Genomic DNA, 11,386 nt, shown 5'->3' on the forward strand with positions numbered 1-11,386 from the left:
AACAGTTTAGTAAATATTTTTTACCGTATTCACGGAGGAAAAATGAAAATTTATTTTCGTTACATAATCTAAAGAGTAACGTGATAGACTAGTATGATTCAAATGGCCAAAAATGGGAAAAAAAGATAACTTTTTGGTGACGATATTTTAAGCTATTTTGAAAGAAGATAAATTTTTGTGGGATTAAACGCAATTCGAATGTAAGAGGAAAAAATGTACGGGAAACGTTTTCTGAAACATCAAATGTCATTTATGTGAGTGCCGGGCAGCGGTACATGACAGTTCGTGTGAAAGATCGAAACCATTAAAAACACTTTCACATGAACTTATTTTTCGTTGAGACTCCTACATATGGGGGCTCGTCCAGGATGGGGGGTTACAGCGGCAGAGGACCGGCCAGTCACGATGAACAACAATGCCACGCGAAGAACGGTGGAGCGGGCAACAATGAGGCGTTGAGAGAGAACACCGTTCCAGAAAGAGAGAGGGGAGTACACTCGCGAAAGAGAGCGCACTGCTGTCGAGACGCAAAACCCGAGAGAGAAAGAGAGAGGGGAGTACACTCGCGAAAGAGGGCGCGGCGCGCACTGTTGTCGAGACGCGAAACCCGAGAAAACGGACATTCGGCCTAGTTAGGTAGCTTTCAGCTTGCGTAATTAAATTCAAATACAACGCAAAACAAATATGAACACTCTATTATACAATTTTGAACTTGATGTTACGGTTACACAAAGGACATGGACAAATTAATAGTTTTCGTTGCATATAAATGCGAGCAATTTGAAAAGAAAGATGTGAAGCTCGTATGCATACTTCTATCATTTTTCGGTATTCAATTTTCTGTAAAAATTCGCTGGGCCACGTGTGAAGGCACTCGCGCGCCACCTATTGTACTTCTGCGTCGGAATGAAATTTCGAAAAATTTTAAATATGCAAAAGGAATCCTTTTAATGAAATTTTATTGTTACACTGCTTCTACTATTATTCGAAGAATTTTATTCGGTTCCGTGTCCACTCAAACAATACAATTTTATAGTTTCGTGGAAACCGTCACATTTTTTTTGCTAAGGTCTGTATAATATGCTGGACGCCGTTTCAAATATATTGTTTGAATTTTCTATCAAACATCACTATGACACTCTCTATCAATCTGTAACTATCCAAAACAATACATTTTCTATTGAATATTTTATCATTTTTACTTCAATTGTCCTTGTATCTATTTTTTAGTTATTAATCTCAGAACAGACGATCACATATTACAATATTCAGCAAAAATTTCTTTTACACCAAAGAGAAAATATATGTATATACTGCTTTAACAGTTTAGTAAATATTTTTTACCGTATTCACGGAGGAAAAATGAATATTATTAGTCGATATAGCACTAGCACTTTTGTTAAGATTTTTACATCTTAAGTTGTCTGCGAAACTTACTATACGTTTAGGAAGAACATGGACCGAAGACGCCTCCATGAATATCCTAACCTATGCTTAGACACGCTCGATCAATGTTAATGGAGCAAATTTCATATTCTCGGTTCGTATATCCACCCTATTATTGGGGTTTGTATCTCCCACACCAGAACTTGTTTAACGTCGGCGTGCAATATGACAATTCCAAATAGGCTACATGTATGTACCATAGATCTGCACGCAGCCTGTAAATTGAACGCTACAACGTTCGCACTATACTCGGTATAATGAAGCGTTTGCCGTTAATATCCCCTACGGTTTATATTGCTTTCCGGCTTAGTTATCGGTTAAAGTTTCGTAAACGCTCTGAATTGCGGCTTCCAACGTAAAATATTACCTAAAAATATAGTATCGATACGAATGAGTTGAAACGCTTTTGCGTTCAAATCAGTAGGAAAAGAATATTCCCCGTTGCTATCGCTGCTAAATGGTGGCTGATCCAGGAAAGCCCGATCCGGTTCCTCGTGATGAAGTAGAAAGCTCCGCGCGCAGCACAAAGAGGAAGGTCTTTTTGCGTTTTCCCCTTCAGCCCTCCGATTCGTCGATGGTGGATGGTGGTCTTGGCACAAAGGGTAACCGGAAGTCGGGATATCCGGTCACGGAATTACAGTACCCACGAGGAATATATTTCTTGGGAACACGGCGAGGAGAAATTCTTGACGGTGCTTGTCTCGCGTCACCGCCCTCGCTTCCCGTCGATTTCTTCTCGCCTCTGGAATTCCGCACGATTTCCACGAACCTGGATGTGCGACGACGATGGCGACGAAAAAAACCGCGCTTCCCAATGGGAATTTGATTACAAGCGATGAATTATTGATGATGGATGGAACCGTGGAAAATAAGGAAGCCTTGTCGTCCTACTTGCGCTTTGTTTTACGTTTGCGAGGAAAACACTCTCGCAGCTTTTATACCGTCAGCCTTCTCATCTATTTGCAAGTTTCATGAAAATTGCTTGAATTAAATCGTGCAAATCAAACCGACTACCAAAGTACAGCAGCATTATTATATGATATATGACAAATCATCAAAGCATACCTCGTCACGTTAAAGTTACGAATTTCGACCGGAATAATTCCAAATTTCCAATAACTCCTTTCACACGGATACGTGTACTACAATGTACTATTATATAAATAGAGCAAGCATAATTCATCATAGTCAAATTACAAATTCCGATGTAACCGACCTAAATTTTCCAATAGCTTCTGTGTCATAACTATGCCACGTATCGGTGAATGTAGTTTAACGTGATGTAATTGCTACGCATTACTCAAAATTTCTTTAATTCCTTGATTATACATTTCCACCTAACGCAACAATGTTTTTAAAAAAAAAAAACGTTTACCAGTTTCCACGGTGCGCTAAAGTTGGGCTAAAGTGACTTTCTGCCTCTGGCTTCTGATACAAGCGCGTAAACGGTATAATTTAATATACCTGGCATTCGAGTATCCCTAAATGATACCAGCAGCGCTCCTAATGCCGACTATATGTATGTAGATCCCGCTATTGAAATTTCACTCATTATCGCTGTATCGCGAACACGATCGTTGCGGAATCGTTATTGCGCTAGTTTTATTTGCAATTTCACTGCTCGATATTGCGTTACACATTTCGTTATCGAATTCAATTTAACATCGAGCAGTACGGATCAGTTACGTTGAAATTACGCTAAATAAAGGTATATCGTGAATAAAAGTGGTGTTTCTATCCCTAAAACCGTCTTCGACCAGCATAGATTTCAGATTATTTAGAATGTATCAGTCGTGAAAGGCTCGATGGTATCGATTAAATGTTCGAATCATAGCTGAACGTAATATCTCTATTGTTCACGCGATAAGAAGGAACACATGGACGCTTGGACTATACTTGTTTGAATATTTTAACGAGCGGAATTTAACGCACTCGCCGAAGAAGCAGTCGTAAGGTTTGAGCAGTCCAAGGCCGAGTGGCGCACTGCTAAAACAGCCAATCCACGAAAGGTATCATCGCGTCACGCGCGGCGCCAAATGCATTCGCGAAAGCTTTCAAACGTACGCAGATAATCGAGTCACTGGATGCACTCTGGGAGCGCGTGCACCGAACGAATTTCAATTTTAAATCGTCCTGGTTCGTCTACGTTCGGCCTGGAAACGTAGAAACTCGTCAAACGTTGTTACCGTCGAGATGGACGACCGCAAAACTCGGTCAACGATGCGGCCAATCGCAAAAATCAATGGGAAACGAAACCATTGTCTCGATGTGATTGTCTCCGAACCATTCGGCTAACGAGACTATTATCCGCGAAACACTCGCCAAGGCTGAGAGGCGTTATACGATAATGCACAATGTAATTCTCATTACACTGGCGATGCTGGGGGGACCATTCGGCCAAGGTATCCGTGGCACGTGCTCGCACACATAGAGAACGGTATTATTGCATCCCGCATGAACCTTCGTTGGGATGGGTCAGGAACGCCTGGTAGCTTGTGTTCAAACGCGATAACAGCCACTTAAGCATTGTCGTCTGCCAGATCAAGAACACCTTTCGAATCGTTCCGACAATCTGGACGCTGACAGCCACCCCGTATCTAGGATAGTCTGGTCGTCTCGTCGGCGTCGTTCATCTTGCCGGGTGAAAGTATGGGTAACGGTGAAACGAGACGAGCTACGATCAACGAATCGATAACTTCGATATTGACATGCGACAGGCGTGAAATAGTAAATGGAGGATGCTTGACGAATGTGTGACCGTTTGTTATGTCACGTTTATCTCTTGGCTTTCTCGAGCACAGCTTTTGGAGAAAATAGAGGTACGCTACACTTTCTGTATTTGCGATATGCATGGATAGTAGCAAGATTGGTTAGAAAATTGGATAAAAAGCATCGATATCTCTGTGCTTATACATATCTGAAATTAAAGTTCGATCGACTTTCCTTTGTAAGTTCGAAACGGGATTCATTGAAATGCAGAAGGGTGGTTGGAAGGTAGTTGGATGAGTAACACGTTCGATGGATAGGAGAACGCGTTCAAACGCATCGTAGACGCTCCCTTTCTGGCCACGGCGGGATTCGTTTTAAGTTTCAGAGAAGTCGATAAGTGTACACTGATGGGAATAGAAGTGGAAAACTCTTCTCCCTTCAAAAGCACGGGAGATTATATCAAGAAAGATGTCGATACTTTATTTTTCTACGATATTGCGAGGCACCACGAACAACAAAGAAACCGTGTCCCGCTGGACCGAGTCTCCTTCGGGATCTCTCTGCAGGAACAAAGAACGATCGATCGCGAGTTTTACCGTGAGCCCGGGGCTTAGACGCGGCTGCAGGAGAGCCAATATAAGGGACCAATAAGATGGCAGTTACCGCTGCTCCTACCCACAGATTAAAACGATTCCGTCCGATCTTTTTTCACTTTTCTATCCTTTGCTTCGTCTCGCGATGGAACTCCTCGGTAACACATGCCAGACGCTGAAATGGCCAACGACCATACTTTTGTAACGTTTCAAACCAAGAGAATACCATCGAGTCATTCTATCTTCAAAGTACCGCAACAAAAAACGAGACACCTGCGTTTGTACCACAGTGACAATTAAAACCGCCAGCGCCTATTAAACTCCCACCCTTCGGTGGTTGGTAGAGGTTCGTTAGCGTAGACGTTACCACGATTCGATCGTGTACACGAAACTAGAATTCGATTGTGCTGTCTCTGAATCAGGGAAATGAAAGTGCGCACATGTCTCCGCATCCAACCTCGTTTACCGTCGACACGACGGAATTTGCATTCCGGATTTCAAGATCGCGACGATTGCGACGCGTATCCCGTTCGCGATCAAATAAACCAGCGAATAGTTCGTTCGGATGTTGGCTGTGTCGAGGGTTAATCTAAAGAATATAAAGGGATTTCCAAAGGAAGTTTTAGGATGTTGTTGTTCAATTAAACGCAGATGATGCAGAGAGATTAATGTAACAGTTCTTCGTCCATAGAACTCGATGGATGGATTATATCTTCTTTTGAATAATCTGTATCGTACCAAGCATTTAATACTAAAATATCGCACTATAAACTCCTTGTATCTATGTTTGCAAATATATCGTGTGATTTGCTAAATACTCGGCTCCGTAAACTTTATTATGGGAACCAACATGGCGGACTTTGACAAGAGTTTCAAGCTCGAGCAATCTTTTATTTGTTAAATGGCCGATAGATTTGTCGAATTTACCTCACGCACACGCGTTCTCAACATTCGTACGCCGTTCGTTCCCATATGAAAAATAGGATTATTCGGTTACTTTCAAAAATGTTCGAACCATTCAATTTTACGCGCCGAAGAGCTGGAAAGTTCAAACTGGTATATTTTTGCTAGAGTTTGCGAACGATACTACGGAAATTGAAAGAATTCCGTACCACTGATCTACAGGTGCAAACATCCTCCAAATTGTGAGTAGAGGTATTATTTGTAGCTCTTTTAACATTTTCAAGCTGTGAACTCGCGGTTTATTTTTATTTCATAATTTTCTGACACGTATAGCCAGAAGTAGGAATATTTCGACAATAGATTCCGCGGCAGATCGGTCATCCGACGAATAATAAATTATTTCTCGTGCGAAAAAATATACAAACGCCGTGGCAGTCGTTATACGTTAAGTGCACTTCCTTGTTTCCCTCTCTCTTGTCTGCATATAAACTCCAAGTATATTTTCTATTCGCGTAACCGCGAGAACTACAAGAATACATGGATAATTTATACGAATATAAATTTTCGTCGTAAAAGGACCGGATATAAATGTGGAAGAAGCTCGACGCAGCGTATCCTGCTTACAAAAATGTTGCTCCTATAAACTGCATCGCACCTCGCCATTAACCCCATTAAATTACGCAGCGACGATAAAACACTGCAGGATGTTCGCCAAAGGGGCAAGTATAAAATTCCAGAAAAACTAAAAATCTCAATGGTAACAGAGATAAGGAAAATACAGGAAAGAAAGAAATGTGGAACAACGATTATATCGGTTATTTATCTCGAGTATTATTCGTGGATGGATTCCATCGCAAAATAAAGATAAATAGATAAAATCGATACTGCGGGTAAAATTAATCTTGATCCATTCTTTCCGAGAAAAGAAATGTAGAACAGAGATTCTTGATCGCGTTAAAACTAATTGCGAGATAAAATCTTGGCTTTATCAGATTCGGAAAAGATAACTGGAAAGTCTCCAATCTCTGAACAACGCTACCTAGTTCACGCTCATTTTAATCTAAACCGCGTTGTTCCAGCGAAATATTCTGCTTTCGAGAAAGCAAGTTCTCGCACCTAAGGATGAAGAATCTACAGGTGCATTAGTGGTGCACGCGTACGTATATCACTGTCGTTGCACATGCTCGCGACTAGAAACAAAAGAAAACGCGGACATAAAGAATCGACCTCTCCCAAGCGCGCCGAACGCACGAAACGAGACTTCTCGGGTTTAAATAATGCATGAGACAGAAATTCTACTGTACCGTTGAAGGGTACGCCCGTATACGCTGTTGGTTGTATATTACGAGCTATGCGTGGGTGTATACCCTTCATTCGTTCTCAAAATTGCTGTATTTCATTTGAATAGAGAAGAGCGACGCGATATCCACTATTACGTCCATTATTGGCACCGCTGTAAACCGTCGGCGTCGCTGAATTTTTCTCAAAGATAGTTCGCTAAAGATTTACGCTTCCTGTTGAATTAGTTCGAATCGCTTCTGGCGAAAAATCGACAAATGGTTGAAAATGGCGAACGAACAGTTTCTCTAAGATCGTCCTCCTCGCATATGTCGCGTTGTGTTTCGACTCAAGCAGATATCGGCGAAAGAGGTTACGGATAAAACGACGATAAACGCCAAGACTTTTCATAAGTTGTCGCATTACGAGCAAAAGGGTCGGAGCCGAGAAAGATTTACGTCAACCCAACCGAGCGTCAGACAACGGTGGAAGGATGGACAAGTAATCAAATTTTAACGCGAGATGACGGCAAACACGTCGCGTATTTGTCGAACACTTGACAGAACCTCTCAGCCTCGATGGTGTTCTGCGGTTGTACGTCTGTGATACGCGAACGATAAAATCGCCTCTGATTGCGTGGTAAAAGTGAGTGACAGTAATCGCGAGAAGACTACACTGCTGCCGCACCGCGACACGTGCTTTTCGCCATGTGCACGACGAAAGCGTTCAGCCTTGCTTTCAGGGGACGAAGAGTTCACTTCGATCGACAATGGCATCGAGGAAGGTGTCCGAATTTTCTCCAGTCTCCTCCCTCGACATTATTTTACTATTGCTATATTTGTCGAAAAAGAAGGGGTAGAGTCAACAGTAATTCGAAATTAAAAGTATGTGAGAAAATTCAACAATTGAATCGACTCGAGTCAGTCTAGTCTTGCTGGTTCTCTGCTCAAAATAAGCGACGAGAAAGGCAGACGATTTTCTCAGATGACGCGTTTCTCTCGCAGCTCAAACGATCTCTACGTTCGTGAAATTAACCCACGCTGTCGCGCGATTCCCCGTGACACTCGTCGTCCCATAAAGTAGCGAAAATGAACGCCAAACGGGGGTGGGGCCCGTTTTCGCAGCTGGATCGATATAAATAAATACATTTCCGATATTCCTGGCCCGTTATGAAGAGCGGCCATTTAATAACTGCTTGATGAAAACTCTAGAAGAGTTCTCTTCAAAATGTCGAGATTAATAACGGTCGATATGTATCCGGATTCCCAGAGGAAGAGTCTGTGGGACAACCCGGCGAAGAAGAATGGACGCGGACGAGAGGAGCAACGAGTCGGAGAAGCCACTCAGAAAGTAATTTGCTCGATGCTCGGACGAACAGAGGAGACCCGGTGTAGAAGCTGTCGGGATACGTTCATAGACGAAGAAAATGAAGGAAACAGAGTTGGCGAGAAGGAGAGATAGATTCTTCTGGAGCAACAGGGAGAAACTGGAAACGAGGGAGTTTGTGTATGTGAACGGGTTGAGAAAATCAACGACGGCGCAAACGGCATTTTCCTTTTCTCGAATTCGAGTTTTTACGTCGGAACGACCATCGGGTAATTTGCCTGTCTTTAGCAACGTCTTCGCTTTCCAAGTACACGAGGACGGCAGCCTCCGTTGAATATGCACTGCTGCGAAAAACATAACAACGCCGGGGGATCGCGATAAAAGGAATAAACGAACCGCCACGCCGCGCGCCGTGAAGGCGCGGATGTCGGACGAAGAGGACTGAAAAAGAGCTCATCTTCCGTCTTTGTAGTTTGCCGTGCGAACCCCGTGCCGGGGCGGTCATCGAAAGGAGCTCGGCGATAAAACACCGACAGAGGACTTCTAGTCCGCCACTCGAGACATTTTTCTACTTTTCTATTGGTTCCTATTTCCTTTCATCTCACCGGAAACGATACTAAATCTCCATACCTGGAGGAGAGTGCAACCCACTCGCTCGCGTTGCAGTCAACGAAAAGCGTCGCTTTTGATCGGCCTCTTGGCTCGTTGCGTTTTTCTTCTTTAATAGCCTATTAAAAGTTCTCGTCCGGTGTCTTTGTTAGTCCTCCCTTTATCGCGTGGAACGATAATGACGGCACGCTTTGTTTTAACTTGACTACACTCCTTGCTGTTTTTAGGTTTAGAAATCTGTATTTTTCTTTCGTGTAAAACAGTTACAATTTACGAATAAAATGAAAGACAACGACAAGTTACACGAAGTTGATAACAAGAAAGAATTTATTCCCCCTGTTAATACCTGTTTTACCGGGCGTCAAACACTTTTTTCCATTGAACATTAACCGTAAAAGTTTCTCAGGAAGTTCAGGAGGATTTCGCTTCGGTCTACCGTTGGCGCAACGTGCGTTGACATGACAGCGAACAGAATAATCTCATTACGAAACTGAAACTTCACGTTTGGAATAATAAGGGGATATAAATGCAAATGAAAATTATGAAAATGAACGGTTAAACAGCCATTTCGGGTGCAAAGGTACCGAATAGGGTTGAAAGTTACGATCGACTTCTCCGATAATGCCGCGTGAAGCAGTAAATGCGGAGGAACCGTGAACTTTTCACAGATGCTCTATTACGGACGGAATATACCGCTATAAATAGAGCGCTATCTTCTGCCATTACGTTTTGCATGTCGATGCATTTTATCGAGGTTTTTAATGCAAATTAAATGCAAATAAATTTCAATGCCAACACGCATTTTCATTCTTTGTTACGTAATTCGGAGATAATAGGTTCAAAATGTTTCTCTACGGAAAGGTATTATTCGGAAACGTGCGTCACCATGCAGCTCGTCGTAGCGTGATGGATCTGCCAAATGAAAGACAAGAAAAGACAATGGCCGACAGCGTGGCGCATAAATATTTCTATCGCAAAAACACTGTGTGTCAAGGCATTTCTGCTTCTTCTTGGAATCGCCGTCGTATCGATTCCAGACTAGGTATTCGTTGGACTACCAGCGAACGTACAGTTGGCGTAAATATAGCTCCGAGGCGGTGGATGGAATCGTTTCCAACTGAATTAGCAATGATCGTTTTCCTTTGTACGATACCGAACAATTTTACTCCTGGACGTTTGTTTCTGCGACGACATGTATCGTCGTGCGTGCTCGGAAAAGTTGAACTCTGTTTCCTTCGCGGAATCTATTTTGTATCGATAAGCTTCATTCGTGAAACTTTTAAACTGTTCCTTCAGTTTATACAAGTTCTAGCGCAGAGTTCTCCAAGCTTTAAACCTCAAATATGACATTAAACTTGACGAATTGTGTTTCAAGAAATTGTTTTATGTTTGATCGTATTCATAGTTATTTAATAAATGTCTGATAAACCTCGGGAGAAGTTCGAATTACGCGCGTTCTCAGTGCCGCCATTTAGCGTTGAAAAGGCCGAACTAATTTACGGAGTTTGGTCAGCGCCTCTATCGGGAAAACGCTCAAGTTTGTCCTCGATTAGTTCCACGTGCACCGCTAGATGGCGCTATGTTCAGTGTATTTTACCGACATCGGTCGGTACTTTACCATCATGTTGGTACATTACCATAGTATCGGAACATTTGTTTTCACCGCTAGAGGTTGCCATTTATATTGTATTTACCAACAGGTAACGCAAACCTATTTTCAACCCTAGATAACACCAATTACACTGTGCTTACCAACATGATGGTAAAGTACCGACCGATGTCGGTAAAATACACTGAAGATAGCGCCATCTAGACGTGAGAATAGAAACTATCGAGGACAAACTTGAGCGTTTTCCCGGTAGAGGCGCTGACCAAACTCCGAAAATTAGTTCGGCCTTTTCAACGCTAGATGGTGGCACTGAGAACGCGCGAAATTTGAACTTCTCCCGACGTTTAGCAGATATTTATTAAATAACTATGAATACGATAGATTTCTGGAGATGGATAGATGGTTATTCATTCGAGCGAACGACATTTGAACAGTCATCTATATAGTTTAAACTATTTAGCGTAGTAATCTAAAATAATACGTGCACTTGTTGATACATGAATGCTCAGAGGATGTTCCACTTGAACAACTTTATATATTTTTACCGTAGAAGTAGATCTAAATCACTTAAAAGATTCACGATAACAGAGGAAGTTACAATCTTATTTATACAGACGCAAATCATACTTGAATTGTTTTTCTTCGACAAAACGTCAAAACATATTCCCCGTCTACGAAATTGTATTCCTGCAGTTCACTTACCGAGCGACAAGTTTAAGATTCGAAAATCTTGTCCCCGACTGAGTGGTTGTCGAGGGCAGTCGATACATTCTTATTTCTATACAAAGCCTTTCAATTTCCCTACCGAGGCTTTGATATTTTGCAGAGCGAGGGTCCTTTGGCGTGCCCTTGGCCTTGCGAGCTTCTCCGCGATTCGGTCGTTCTTCGCGTCTCGTCTTTTCTTCATTCTTCC

The sequence above is a fragment of the Hylaeus volcanicus genome, chromosome 4, assembly GCF_026283585.1.
Source record: "Hylaeus volcanicus isolate JK05 chromosome 4, UHH_iyHylVolc1.0_haploid, whole genome shotgun sequence".
Taxonomy (NCBI): Eukaryota; Metazoa; Arthropoda; class Insecta; order Hymenoptera; family Colletidae; genus Hylaeus; species Hylaeus volcanicus.